This window comes from Prinia subflava, chromosome 2 (assembly GCF_021018805.1).
Source record: "Prinia subflava isolate CZ2003 ecotype Zambia chromosome 2, Cam_Psub_1.2, whole genome shotgun sequence".
Taxonomy (NCBI): domain Eukaryota; kingdom Metazoa; phylum Chordata; class Aves; order Passeriformes; family Cisticolidae; genus Prinia; species Prinia subflava.
In genome coordinates this window covers 29,268,869-29,281,294 of record NC_086248.1, presented here as the reverse complement: position 1 = coordinate 29,281,294, position 12,426 = coordinate 29,268,869, and the positions used below count along the sequence as shown (strand labels likewise).

The window sequence follows — 12,426 nt, the reverse complement described above, 5'->3', positions numbered from 1 at the left end:
TCAAGCAAACCAAAAGGTGGTGCATGTGGATTTTACCTCAGGCTTTGCCTATTTATAAGACATTAAGCAAGTTGAAAGACACGCTTAAAAACAAAGTAAAACCCAGTAAAACAAAATAGGCATTTATGTCCATTCTACTTGATAAAATGTAAAATCTAAAACAGCAGCTTGTTTACTTTTCAGTCAGCAAAATCCTCTGCAACCAGGAGAAAGGGGAAGTGGGCTTAAACACATCAGCACAAATACCTCTGGTTATAGTACCAACATGATTGCCAATCCCCCAATTACAATTTCTAAAAATCTGTTAGGCTACGCAACTTCTCTTCCAAGCAGTATGTGTGCAACGCGTAATTATCAAACAAAGCTTTCAAATAGGTCCTCTTCGAAATTTTGCTTAAAATAATACAGGAAAGAAACATGATTTCCACCAGAGCGCTTACTGATCATGCAAATCCCGCCGAGCGCTCCCCGAGGTTAACTGAGCCCTGCCGAGATGGTGCGGATGGTAACGGGGGTGGCGAGCATCTGCTGCGGGCACGGCCCCGGCGCGCTGCCCAGGGAGCGGGCTGCTCCCGCTCGGACCGGGAGGGCGGGAGCCGCCAGTGCCGCCCTCCGCGCACCAGGAAATAGCTGGGAGTTATTCCTAACGCTCGGCCAGCAACTTTCCACACTGCACGCAGAAACCGACGTTTAAAAAAAAATAAAAAAACCATAACGCCCCCCCTGGCTCCCTCAACACCGTTTCAAAACCTGTGAGGGTCCCGTATTGCTCAGGGAAGGAAGGAGGGGAAAGGCACCATCGCCTCCAGCAGTTCCTAGTACCACGGCCGGCCCTCGGACACTTCGCGGCGGGGACGAGCGAGACACTATTTCTGACCTATTTTCGGCGCCGCCTCGCAGCGATAAACAATCAGCAGCGGCTGAAACGCTGCCCGGGCAGAAACTTCTCCGGCCCCGAGCCGCTCCCGGGGGCCACGAGCCGCCCTCGACCGGGGCTCGGGCAAGTGTCCCCTGCCCCGCGGCAGAGGCGGCCCGGCCCCCGCCCCACCTCGCCGCCCACCCGCTCGGGCTGCGGAAAGGCTCCCCGAGTTTTCCTGCCGGGGTGCGGGGTGGGGGTGGTCAGACCGACGCAAACAAGTCCCCCGCCCGCCATGCCCGCGGCCCCGGAGACAGGCCGGGCACGGAGGGGTGCCCGCCTGCCCCAGCCCTCCAGGAGGGGACGGATACGGTCCCGCCGCTGTGCCCGACCACCCTGCGCCCCATCGCCGCTCCCCGGCACCGACCTGGGACACAAAGGAGCGGCCGCCGCTGCTCGCCGATGGCCCGTGCTCCCCGCGGAGTCCAGGCCGCGGCAGCACCGGGATGGCGTAGCGCAGGCATCCGACGCCAGCGCCTGCTGCTCCCGCGACGGCCCGTGCCGCCGGCGCCCGCTCTGCGCTGGGCGGGGAGGGGAGGGGGGGGCGCCGGGAGCCGGCCGAGCGCCGCTTCCTGCTGCCCGGCGCCGAGGGGCGGTGTGTGCCGGAGCCGCCGCCGGGAGGGCTGCGCCGGCGGCTAAGCAGAGGCCGGCGGTAGCGGCCGCATCCTCGGCTCCCGCGCCGGGCTTTCCGCGCCGCCTCGCCGCGGCTCCGAGGAGGCTCCGAGCGGCTCCCGCGGCGGCCGCTGCTGGCAGGGGGAGCCCCCGCCGTCCCCGGTATCGCCCGGCCCGCACTCGTGCTCCCCCTGCCGCTCGGGCCCCTCCCGCGGCTCCGCGGGCCGGCTTGGGGCGGCCCCGAGGGGCCGGGAGAGCCCCGGGGCGGCAGGGACGCGACCCGCGCAGGGCTTAGCCCTCGCTGCTCTCCAGCCGCGGGCCGCCCTCGGCCGCGCACGCTGTGAGGCGGGGGAGGCCTGGCTGCTGCCCGGCCGCCAGCGCTGCCTTCCCGGTGCCCGCTGTCCCGCCTGGGCACGGAGCAGAGAGCGGCCCGCGGGGGAAAGGCTCCCCGGGCTGGTGGGGGCAGCGGCGGGGCGGGCCTGGGGCACCTGCCGGGGGGTGCGGGACTGCAGGTAATGAGCCTTTATGGAGAAAAAGTTCTCGTTTCTGTAGTAAGACTTCTTATCAGTACGTGATGCCAAAATAGAAGTAAATCGGTTTTAAACGGCGCTAATAAAATCGGTGGCCTTTAACATTGAGGAGGAGGCATGATGGGTACTACTATCTCATTAAGAAGTCTGACATGTAGCTTGAAAATTAGTTTGTTCAGAACTATTGCAAACAAAATGATTGTTTGTCTGAAGAAAAATCATATTCATCTTCCCCTTCGATCTGTTTGGCCTTATCTCAAAAAAAGAAATCTTGGATGTGAAGATAACTTGCGTAAAAATAGTTTTTCAGACTCCCAGTGTGGGCTTCTTTTTCAACGCCAAACCTAACCCTTTAGCTGTTTTGCGGAGAGAGGAATTGGGAAGGAGACAATTTGCTTTTAATTAAAAGGGTCTTTCAGTTCAGTCAGGTGGCAGCAATGTTACATTTGATGTTAGTATTTGCATAGAATTCTTTCAATAATTTTGTCACCAATTGATTTAGCATCCAGACATGCAAACAGAAAATTGACTGTGAAGGCAGGGAGCCAGATTTGTGCTGGTTTGGGATAAATGACAGAGAGATGAGAAGCTGATTGCCATGGAATACCAAAACCAGCTTTGTGACACATCCCTGTGAGTCCTCAGCACCTTTTGTCTCTGTGAAATCTGATTGAGATTGTTCTGCTGGCTGAAATTTACTGCAGTTTGAACTCATGGGTATTTGAAAATTTCATTGTTGTGAAAGAGATTTCAGTTCATGGGAGATTAGTGATTTAAATGAAACTTGCATCTGTTTTATCAGGAGCATGTGAGTATCTCAAGGTTTTTTAAAAAGGCAGTTTTGGAATTATCAGTGGCTGCCATTTTTTGATTTTGTCCTTGGTTATTTTGGGATAGGGTTTAGTAACTGCTTTGTCCCACAGTCAGTTCCAACAACCAAAAAAATACTGAAGTAGTTGTGCATCACTGACAAAAGGTCTCACCAGGCCTAAACACGCCTCAGACCTGCCTCAGAAATACAACAGCTTTGTACTAAAAGGTGCTCAGCAGCAGATAGTGCCTCTGGATCTCAAAAGCCAGATTTTATTGCAAATGTTCCGGTTGCTGAATAGTCCAGAAGCCAGCCTGACAATTTGGATGGGCTTTTATATATCTGCACAGATACATTCTCGTGTGGCTTGTAATTTTTTTTTGTTATTTTGTCTCTCCTTAACCTTGGCTGGACTTCTGCTATTAGGAGAATGTATCTTGCAGGTTTCTTTCCGGTTAGATGGAGGAAGCATTTCTTGGTAATTGTGTTGTCCACTGATATGAGCAGAAAACTGGCAGCTTGTTCCTATAAATGGCAGAGCTGTCATTAAAGAAATCAAATTTCCTCCCTCACAAAAATCCACTTGTGAAGATGCATCATCAATCAGCCCAGCTCCAACCTTGCCCCTCTTGCCTGAGGCAGTGTGTACTGGGGATGGGGACCACTGACATCCCATCCATATCCCATCTGCTTTCTGGTGCCTCCCTCTTTGTCCATGTGTGGAGGGGTGATCTGAAAGCCCTTCTGAAAGAAGACAACCGTGGGGAACAGCAGCTCTCTCAGTCCAAAGCTGCCTTTGTTTCCAGGAGATTTTTAAAGTGTTGTACATAAGAACTGCCAAAAAAAAAAAAGGGTGTCCTGTCAAGCCCGGATGCACTGGTAAGCATTGCTTATTGGAGGTACCTATCATGAACTTATGGACTATTTTCACTAACAACTAACATAGGGAAGCCTGGAAGTAATTTATTTCTTAGGTATGATGAAGGAGACTCTAGAAATCACTTCTGCACTTTGAGTTCTGATGAAGCTGTCTTTTCCATGTGAAATGAAATGAAATCCGTATTTCATACAGCTGGGCTGAGCATTTTTACTAGTTCAAAATTTTTATAAAAAATAGGTTATTGATTTATGGAAATGTCTGCCAGGTTCAATACATTACTAATACTGATCTGTATCCTCTAGCTTCCATCAAAGTCATGCAGAATAGGAAACAAAAGCCGTGGAGCCACCAGCAGCTGAACTGGGAGGGCTGGGAACCCAGATGCAAAGCCACATGAAATCAATTGCACAGCTTCCACTTTCAGAGCCAGCCTCTCCAGTGATAACCTGGGGCTCTTCCTGCACTGCTCCTTTGTGTAGTACAGACAAGCACACTGTGGAAATAATGTGGAAAAGGTCTAGTGAAGCCAAGTGGAACCACCAGTCTGGGAATATTCTGTGAGGCTCAATCCTGATTCCTGGAAAAAAAAAAAACCCTGGCAAGAAAGCTTGGTAACAAGTGTGCACAAGAGGTTGGTGTATCAGGAGGCCATTCAAGAAGAGTGTGGAGTAAATAAACGGTTTTTCTGAGAAGTTTATATAGGTGGACAAAGAAAAAGCTTGAATCTCAGAAAAACTACCAGAGGAGAAAACACTTGGTATAGAGTAGGATGATAAAGATTGCCAGATTTGGAATGAACACTGTATCACAGGGATGATTCGTGTATTACTGTGTCTAGGATTTAAAACTGGGTAAGTATGAGTGGAGGAATGATTCCTGTCAGAAAAGCAGATGTTGATTGTGCTTGTTTGCTGTCAAAATATGGAAAAATGCTGAATGAACGTTCAACTGATTGCTCAATAAAAACACAATTCTAGACAACTGCCAGATTTGGCTCTGTGCTCTAAATGAATATCCAGATATAGGATACACAGCACTAAGTGTGTTCATTTTTGGATAACATATTTGTGTGAAACATCCTCTGCAATGGCTTTAATCATAAAAAAACATAGAAACTAATTACATTTTGAGAACATTTTGATAACTGTGTGTTGAAAACAGTGAATGAAAAGATGCTTCTGTGTACTGCAAGGGATTGCAAAGTTCTCATTAGAATATATAATTACAAAATCATAATTAAGCTAGTATGTTACTAAAATAGAAAGCATTTCACTTACAATTTTTTTTTCTTTAAATAATTTGGTCAAAACAATCTAAAGTAGCTTCTGAACTTTATTATATAATAAATGAAGGCAATATTTATAGGATTCACAGGTTGATGAAAAGCTACTTTTCCTTATAAGACAAATAATGATAATTTTTTGGTTGTTTGGGAATTGCAAAGCAAATGGGAAATTAACAAATCGTGTACAAAGAATAAATGAGACGTGTAAAAATACAGCAATAGAATTTAAAAGGTCAGCTTCCTCTTGGCAGCAGAGGCTCTCTAAAGGCTGCTCAAGATGGGGAACTCAGTGCTGTAGCTATCTTCAGCTTGCATGGTATTAGGTTGATATAAAAATAAGGAACTGGCTTTTTTAACACACAACATGCTAACAGTGATATAGGGAAACCTTCATATCGTTACTGTGTCAGTGGCGTCGGACACAGCCACAGGAATTTCGATTTAGATGCCCTAACTTTAAATAAGGAGCCTTCGGGAAGTGTCAAAGTGGCTAGAGATGGGATTAAATGAATGGGCACAGGTTAGGTGTTGGAACTCTGCAAGTAAAGATGAGAACAGAATTAATGCAAGGAGATCAATTATTGGGAAATTGTAGCTGTAGAGGGAGAGGAGGTGATCCAAAGGTGGAAGCACATTCAAAAGGAAAAAGAGAAGCAGAGCACCCACTAAGAGACTGCAATGCAGTCTTGCAGGAAAAAAGCCCCAGGATTTAAAATACTTAATTACCTTTCTGAAGCATATAAATTACCTTTCTAAAAAAAAAAGGAAGAAACAAGGATATGGAAGAAATATAGTCCACAGGATGTTGGAACAAAGCACCAGTAGTCAGAAATGCTGAGAAAGACAGATTCTGCAGCGAAAACTGCATTTGGTTTTGCTTTTCTTTACATAAGAAGGAACTGCAAGTGTCAAGGGCATAGTATATGTGTTTTCACTTGGTATTAGTGTTCATCAAATGAAAGGCAGTAGTGGGGGGAGAAGATGTAAAGAATAATTCTGAATCCCTTGGCTAGGATTTAAGAAAGTAATCTACTTGAAGATTTGTTTAAAAACTCTAATGCCAGGGGAAGTTACAGGAAATAAATTTGCATTAATTGTCATTGCTCTTTAGCAAGTTCCCATGTATCAAACCTAAATATCTCAATGCAGTAACACTTAATAATCACATCAACAACTTTCTGGTAAGGCAGCAATACAAAGTAATCACTCTCCCCAGTGCCACAGCAGTGCTTTTTGAGCAAGTTCTCCTAGGCAGTGGTGAGAACAAAAGTGCCCTGTTTGCAGCGTGTTGGGTGAACTCTTCTTTGGGGTCTCTGAAAATGGTTTTCTCCAGGTTGTTCCCTTGTCCTATCATGGAAGGAGTGGGATCTTGTGTCTCTGGCCATGGCTACACCCCCATTGAAATTTTGCCCCTTTCTCAGTGATATCCAGGGTCTGGTGCTGCTAACACCAGGTCAAGTGTGGTCATGTGTCAAGTGATTTCTGCCTTGGGGCCTTCTGCCCTGGTTGTTGGAAGGACATTGTATAGCCCAGCAGATCAGACCTTAATGCTAAGCATTTTCTTATACTGATATCACATTGTGTTTTATCTTAGGTTTTATCTTTATCTCTATGCTCTGCATTGAGTACCATAGATCATAGAATCATAGAATTGTCAAGGTTGGAAAAAGCCTCTAAAGTCATCGAGTCCAACTGTTAACCCAGGACCGCCATGTTCACTACTAAACCATGTCCCCAGTCTACACATCTTTCAAACACTTCCAGGGATGGAGGTTCCACGACTTCTCTGGGCAGCCTGCTTCCCTGAATAGCACCATACACTGATGTTTCCACCAGAGAAGTGTTTATCATGTTGAGCTTCACAAGTTTAGGCTTACAGCTCTTCCCATTAGGTAACTTCACTTGGTAAGTGATTTCTGAATTAATTCTAATACTCTATAGAATTTATATGGAGGAAAGCACAGTACTTGAAGTATAAAGTGGCTGGGATGGAGCAAGACCACTGCATGAACTGCAGTGGGTCAGTCTGAGTGTTCAAGTCAAATGCCCCACAACTTTTTTACTTGTCTTTTGGCAATATCAAGTGAGATTTCCACAATTTTATATCCAATACCAACTCCACGACATTTTGGAGTATTTTCTCTCGTGTTATTTGTCTGCATTTTTCAGAGGTCAGGGATAGTTTATTTTATCTAGTTTATCTGGCGCTATGTTTTCTTTTTGCTGAATTTTTTACACAATTTGGATATAATTGCTAAGATTAATTAATATATTATTTTATTTTGCATCTGAAATACAAATGACAATTGTTGAGACCAAACCTATAAACAACAGTAAAAATATTCAACTAGATGCTTTCCCCCCAGTTTCTGTGTCGCTATTTATCATTGTCTTTTGTGTACAAATCTTTTGATTATGTAGTATAAGATTTACCTTTCTTTTTTAAATGAGAGTATATCCTTCTGAGAGCTGGGAAGCACAGCAATACAATAAATCCATATGGATTTATTCTACAGAATGTGACTGATGGTTCAAACGAGCACTCACTTTTCATAATAAGCTTGGAAAGAGGAGAGCAAGAGACAGAGTGGTGTGACAAGAACGAAGGAAAGAGAAGAAAAACCTTTTGGGATTCAACCCTGTTTTGCTCACTCCTATGCTCTTTTATGTTTGTCAAGGATGTAAACAGTCACATGTGCCCTGAGGCCAGAGCTTAAAGAACAAGTCCTGTACTGGTTTGTTACAGGACTGGCACAAGAGACCCCCCCACCACTGTGATTGCAATCACATTAAAAAATAAAAACTAAAAAATAATTTTAAAAAAGGCTTTGTTGACATTTGAAGGTGAATTAAAGTCTAAGTCTCATTTATTTACTCAATTTCCTGAAAATGCACCAATGATAGGGGAAATGTTTTAAAAGCTTTGTGTACCTCTTTGGTATCAGTCAACAGTGAAGTTTCTAAAGCACAGCAGTACAAAAATATGTAATATAGATAATCTCAAATCTACAATATTGTTTGTTTTGAATATGATAGCAGGAGGTTTTAATACAAACAGCTCTGTTATTTTTTATTTAAATCATTGTGTTTTGTATTTAGTTGGAATATGAAAATCACTAAGATATTCTGATGGTCTTTCACTGATTCTTTCCAAAGCTTTTGTTTACAACCTCAACTGTTAAAAAAATGCATCCTTGCAAAATTTAAATCATATTGCACAATTACACTCCTGTCAGGTCATTTGTTTAAATCTACCAGAGCTGTACTTATATTTTGGATTAAAAAAATACAGTCTTGAAAAAAAACAATTGCTTAGAACTTCTGAAATGCTGAGATTTTAAGATCCTAATGATCATAACAATTTGAAAGGTAGAAAAATGGAAATACGCAGGTGAGGTGCCACCCTGAAACAGCAAAGTCTGAAGAGACATCTTGTTTTTCTAATATCAGGCAAGCATTTGAAAAGACTCAGCAGAAATAAAGAGCTTTTGCAAAAAAATACTCTCTTTTTCAGAGTTAATAAATGAGAAATAATGTTTTGAAGGTTTCTGGCCCTTGCATAGCATTAAATGTCGTTCTAAGGTGAAAAGAAAGTTGCATCTGAGGGTGAATACTTTCATTATTACTACCGTCTGTCTGCTTCCAAATTTCACTACCCACTGAGGCCATCTCATGTCCACTGAACCAGAAAGTGTTTTAGGTTTTGATTGCCCTGGAGAAAAGTGAGAGAAGTTTGGGGGAAAATGATGATATGTCGGGGTAGGCCACCTCGTATCTCCAACAGAAGAACATTTATTTGTTTTTCTCTTCAGCTATCTCACATATGAGCTAGTTCAGGTATCTGCCAAAGTGGAAAGCTGTAATATTCTTTTTATAAAGAAGGATGAGCAAAAGCATCACAAATCTATTCAAAGGCAAAAGTCATACAAATACTGCCACCTACAAATACAGAAAGAAAAAAGGTGGTTTTCAGATTATTGTTCAATTTTATGCTATTGTATTATTTCAGCCAGTTCTGGCGCAAAATTAATTTTGCAACTCACTATAAAATGAAAGAAAGAGCCTCATCATCTACCATGTCTACTATAAAATATTTTTTCTCCTATTATTTTATTATAAGTCTTACATTGTCTGGGATTTGAAATGCTGCATTGCTGCTCTTAGACTTATAAAAACAGGCTGGAAAACATGAGACCCAGGAGCTGAGACAGCTAAAAAGCAAATGAAACTTATGCATTAATTCATTTTTTTTAAACTGCCAGAAGTTTTGGATTATTGAAGTGGTACTATGGAAAAAATAGTATATTTTTTCAGGTAAACAAAAGAGTTCCAATCAGGATTATGGCTTTTACTACGGTCTGGTCAAGACAGTAAAAGTAATTTGTTTTCTGCCTGTTTGTGGTTGTCTGGACATTGAGTCTAAGCATATCTTTATATTTTCATCGTCACAGGAGGAGCTGAAATGGGCAATACCTTTGCTCCACCCATCCCACTCTCAGAACAACAGAGGCAGAAGCAGGTGTCTGTCTTTACTGCTGGTACAAATCCAAAGCAAGCTGCCATTAACATCTCAGAGAACAGTCTGCATTAACAGAGCTTTTCCCAAATGCCTGCGAAGATACTTTAGCATTGTGTGCACAAAACAGACACTGAAGGAGCTTATCCTGTCACTGCTAAATCAAATTTACTGTTGCTAAAGTCAGATCCAAACAGTGTTTTACACAAGTTGTTGCACATCCATCCTGTGCATTGGTATAGGGAGCCAGGAGTAATACCATGCAACTTAGCTGGAAAATGGCCCTGAGATACAACTTTGGACCACAGCAAGAAAGAAAACGTTTTTAACTCCTCAGATTGCAACACTGTCCATTATTAGGTCTACACACTGAGGGGCTTATGATAGTGTTGAGATTGCTAGACACGAGTGCAAGGATTGGGTAAAGAAGATGCAAAGTATGAAATGATCAATAGCTACACAGGTACAGCTGAACTACTTACTGCTGTGTGGTGCAGGGAGCTGTGAGCTGGTATTGATGGGACTAATTTGCTGTGCTCTGAGTCAACATGAATGTGTCACCCTCAGGCCTGCTGCCAATATTTCTGCCTTTAGAATCCCTGTAGAGTCTCTGCAATCTGGACCAGGCCCCCGGCTGTACTGTGCTGTGAGCAAGGAGTGTCGTGTAACAATGGGCGCATGTTCAAAACTGGATGTGTGCAAAGGCACATCACAACCTCCCCTTTCATGCACCCCCCCATACTGGCTGGTTGGATCATTCTTAGTTCAAATTACCTTTGCCTCACTTTAGACAGGGAAGGATGAAAGTGAATTTGAGGGAGAGAAGGATCATTAGCATGGGGTATGATTGGTTTGCCTATATTTCTTCTGCACAAAGAATGTGAAATTTGTGCGTGGGTTTTGTCTTACAATCCCTTGCTCCTGCAGAAGTGCTCAGAGGATGTTTTTTCCGTGCTACAAGCCAGTTCTGCTCAGCCTTTATTCCTTGCACATGCTACTATTCTGCCTGCAGTGATGGGGAAACCCTTCCTTAGACCTAGCAGCAGACAGTGGTTGTATGCAACAGTATGTATCTGGTTATATGACAAGAAATGGGAAGGTTTTCCCTGCACAGCTGGGGGGCTTCCTTCCATCAGAAAGATCTTTCCTCCATTATTACATCTGAACATCACAGTATTTATGAAGTTTTAGCCTACTGAAAAGAATTTAGAACACTGCTCTTCCTTCTGGGACCCTATCCTTACATTCATACATATATTTTGAAAGATAATGTACAGATAATTAATAATCAACTTTCCAGTTGCTTTCCTGTGGAAAATAATTTTATTACAAAATTGTACTATATGCAGAAGTTGATTGTCTCAGAGATTCAGTGTGCACAATGGATTCTTTTTTTACATAAAAGTCATTACTTCTCAGTTATGGCTGTGTACTGCAAGCAAGGAATTACATTATAGTTTACAAAACCCTATTTTCCCCTATCAGGTTCACGTGCAGGATTTATTCCTTCAATGACAGTGATATTCTTCAAAGAATAAGGTCAAAATAATGTAAAGTGAGGATGTGACGTTATATGTAGCATTTTCATTTTTCACCACAGTCAGACAGCTATTTCACTCACATTGGACTCCTGCAAACATGCTGTATTTAAATACAAGGCAAGTGCACCAGTGAACTTTATAAGATCATTGAATGAATTTCAACATGTTACTGATAAGACTGGGAATTTAAATACCTACAGGTGTTCCTTTTCATCTTTGCTGAGACAGAAAATGCACCTTTGACAGTTCTAAGTATTTGGTGGCTGCAAAGCTGTTTCTTTGTTCACAAAGATCTTGTGAAGAGGAAAACATGCCCAGTATCCAAACAAGAAAGCAAACAGAGCCAGTTTGTTGTCAGTCGTCCAGGATCACATTCCAGCACGGTACTCTGAGCACCATTATGCTGCCGCTTGTCCTGCTGGCACATGTCAGGACAAGGCGTCTGCAATCAAGGCAGCAGATGGTTCTTTGGGTGCCTAAAATCAGGGTTGGCATGACACATCATTTATGATGCTGCAGAGAACAAAGTATTGGCATGCTAACAGATCTCTGGATATTGGAGGCATCCTATATTCCATTAATCCATCACACAGAACAGTAGACTCCAAGTTTCTGAAGGGTTTTTCTATTATTGTGCTTGCTAGTTTCATATCTGGTGATACATATGTGCTCAGTCCATAACCCATCCATTTAAACCCAATTAAAGACAACTGTTTGGGGAATATTTCAAGTTGTGATTATGCTGGTGAACAGCACAGCATGAGCTGCCTTGAAAACATCTGTGACTGCTGGGCCAACGATTGAATTGCCAGCACTCAATTCTTGGCCAATTCATTTAATTCTGTTTTGCCAAGCTACAGAGCAAAAGCAACATAGTTTTGAGCAGCCACAATCAAAAGTTTCAGCATTGCAGAAATTTCATGACCCCAGTGCTTCTTGTATATCATTTTCCCTGTGGTATTTCCAAAAAAAGGAGTGAAATAGGGAAGAATATACACCTTCAGTGTGCCTTCCCTGCCACATCGGCTTGAGTTGTACTGGGAGTTGTTTGCAAGTGTTAGGCTCTTTCATATTTTAATGCTCACTGTACATTGGCTGAGAGCATTCCACAGAGCAAAGAGTGATGATATCAAGGGTTAGAGAACATGCATTCTCCTAGCTGAACTGCTTATTACAGCCAAATGCAGATACAGAGTGCGGATATCAATCACTGCACTTCCATTAATGATGTGATGCTTCTGCAGAGGATCAGGCCTCTATGCTTTAAATAATCTGCAATTAGTATTAAATGACTTTTTGTATGCATTATCAGTGAAGTTCTGAGGGGGAGGCCAG

At 43.3% G+C, this 12,426-nt stretch overlaps 1 protein-coding gene across 3 annotated transcripts in view; it reads right to left on the bottom strand.

The window, feature by feature from the left end:
- FAM135A (family with sequence similarity 135 member A) overlaps positions 1-1,343 on the bottom strand; it is a 79,288-nt gene extending 77,945 nt beyond the window's left edge. For 2 of the 3 annotated variants that reach the window (XM_063389442.1, XM_063389444.1), the window contains exon 1: positions 1,284-1,343. The gene's annotated coding sequence lies outside the window, so the exon portion shown is untranslated. Of the gene's footprint in view, positions 1-440; positions 1,131-1,283 lie in introns of those variants that run through there. The other variant, XM_063389443.1, reaches the window with a different exon arrangement.
- Between the last annotated feature and the right edge of the window lie 11,083 nt (positions 1,344-12,426).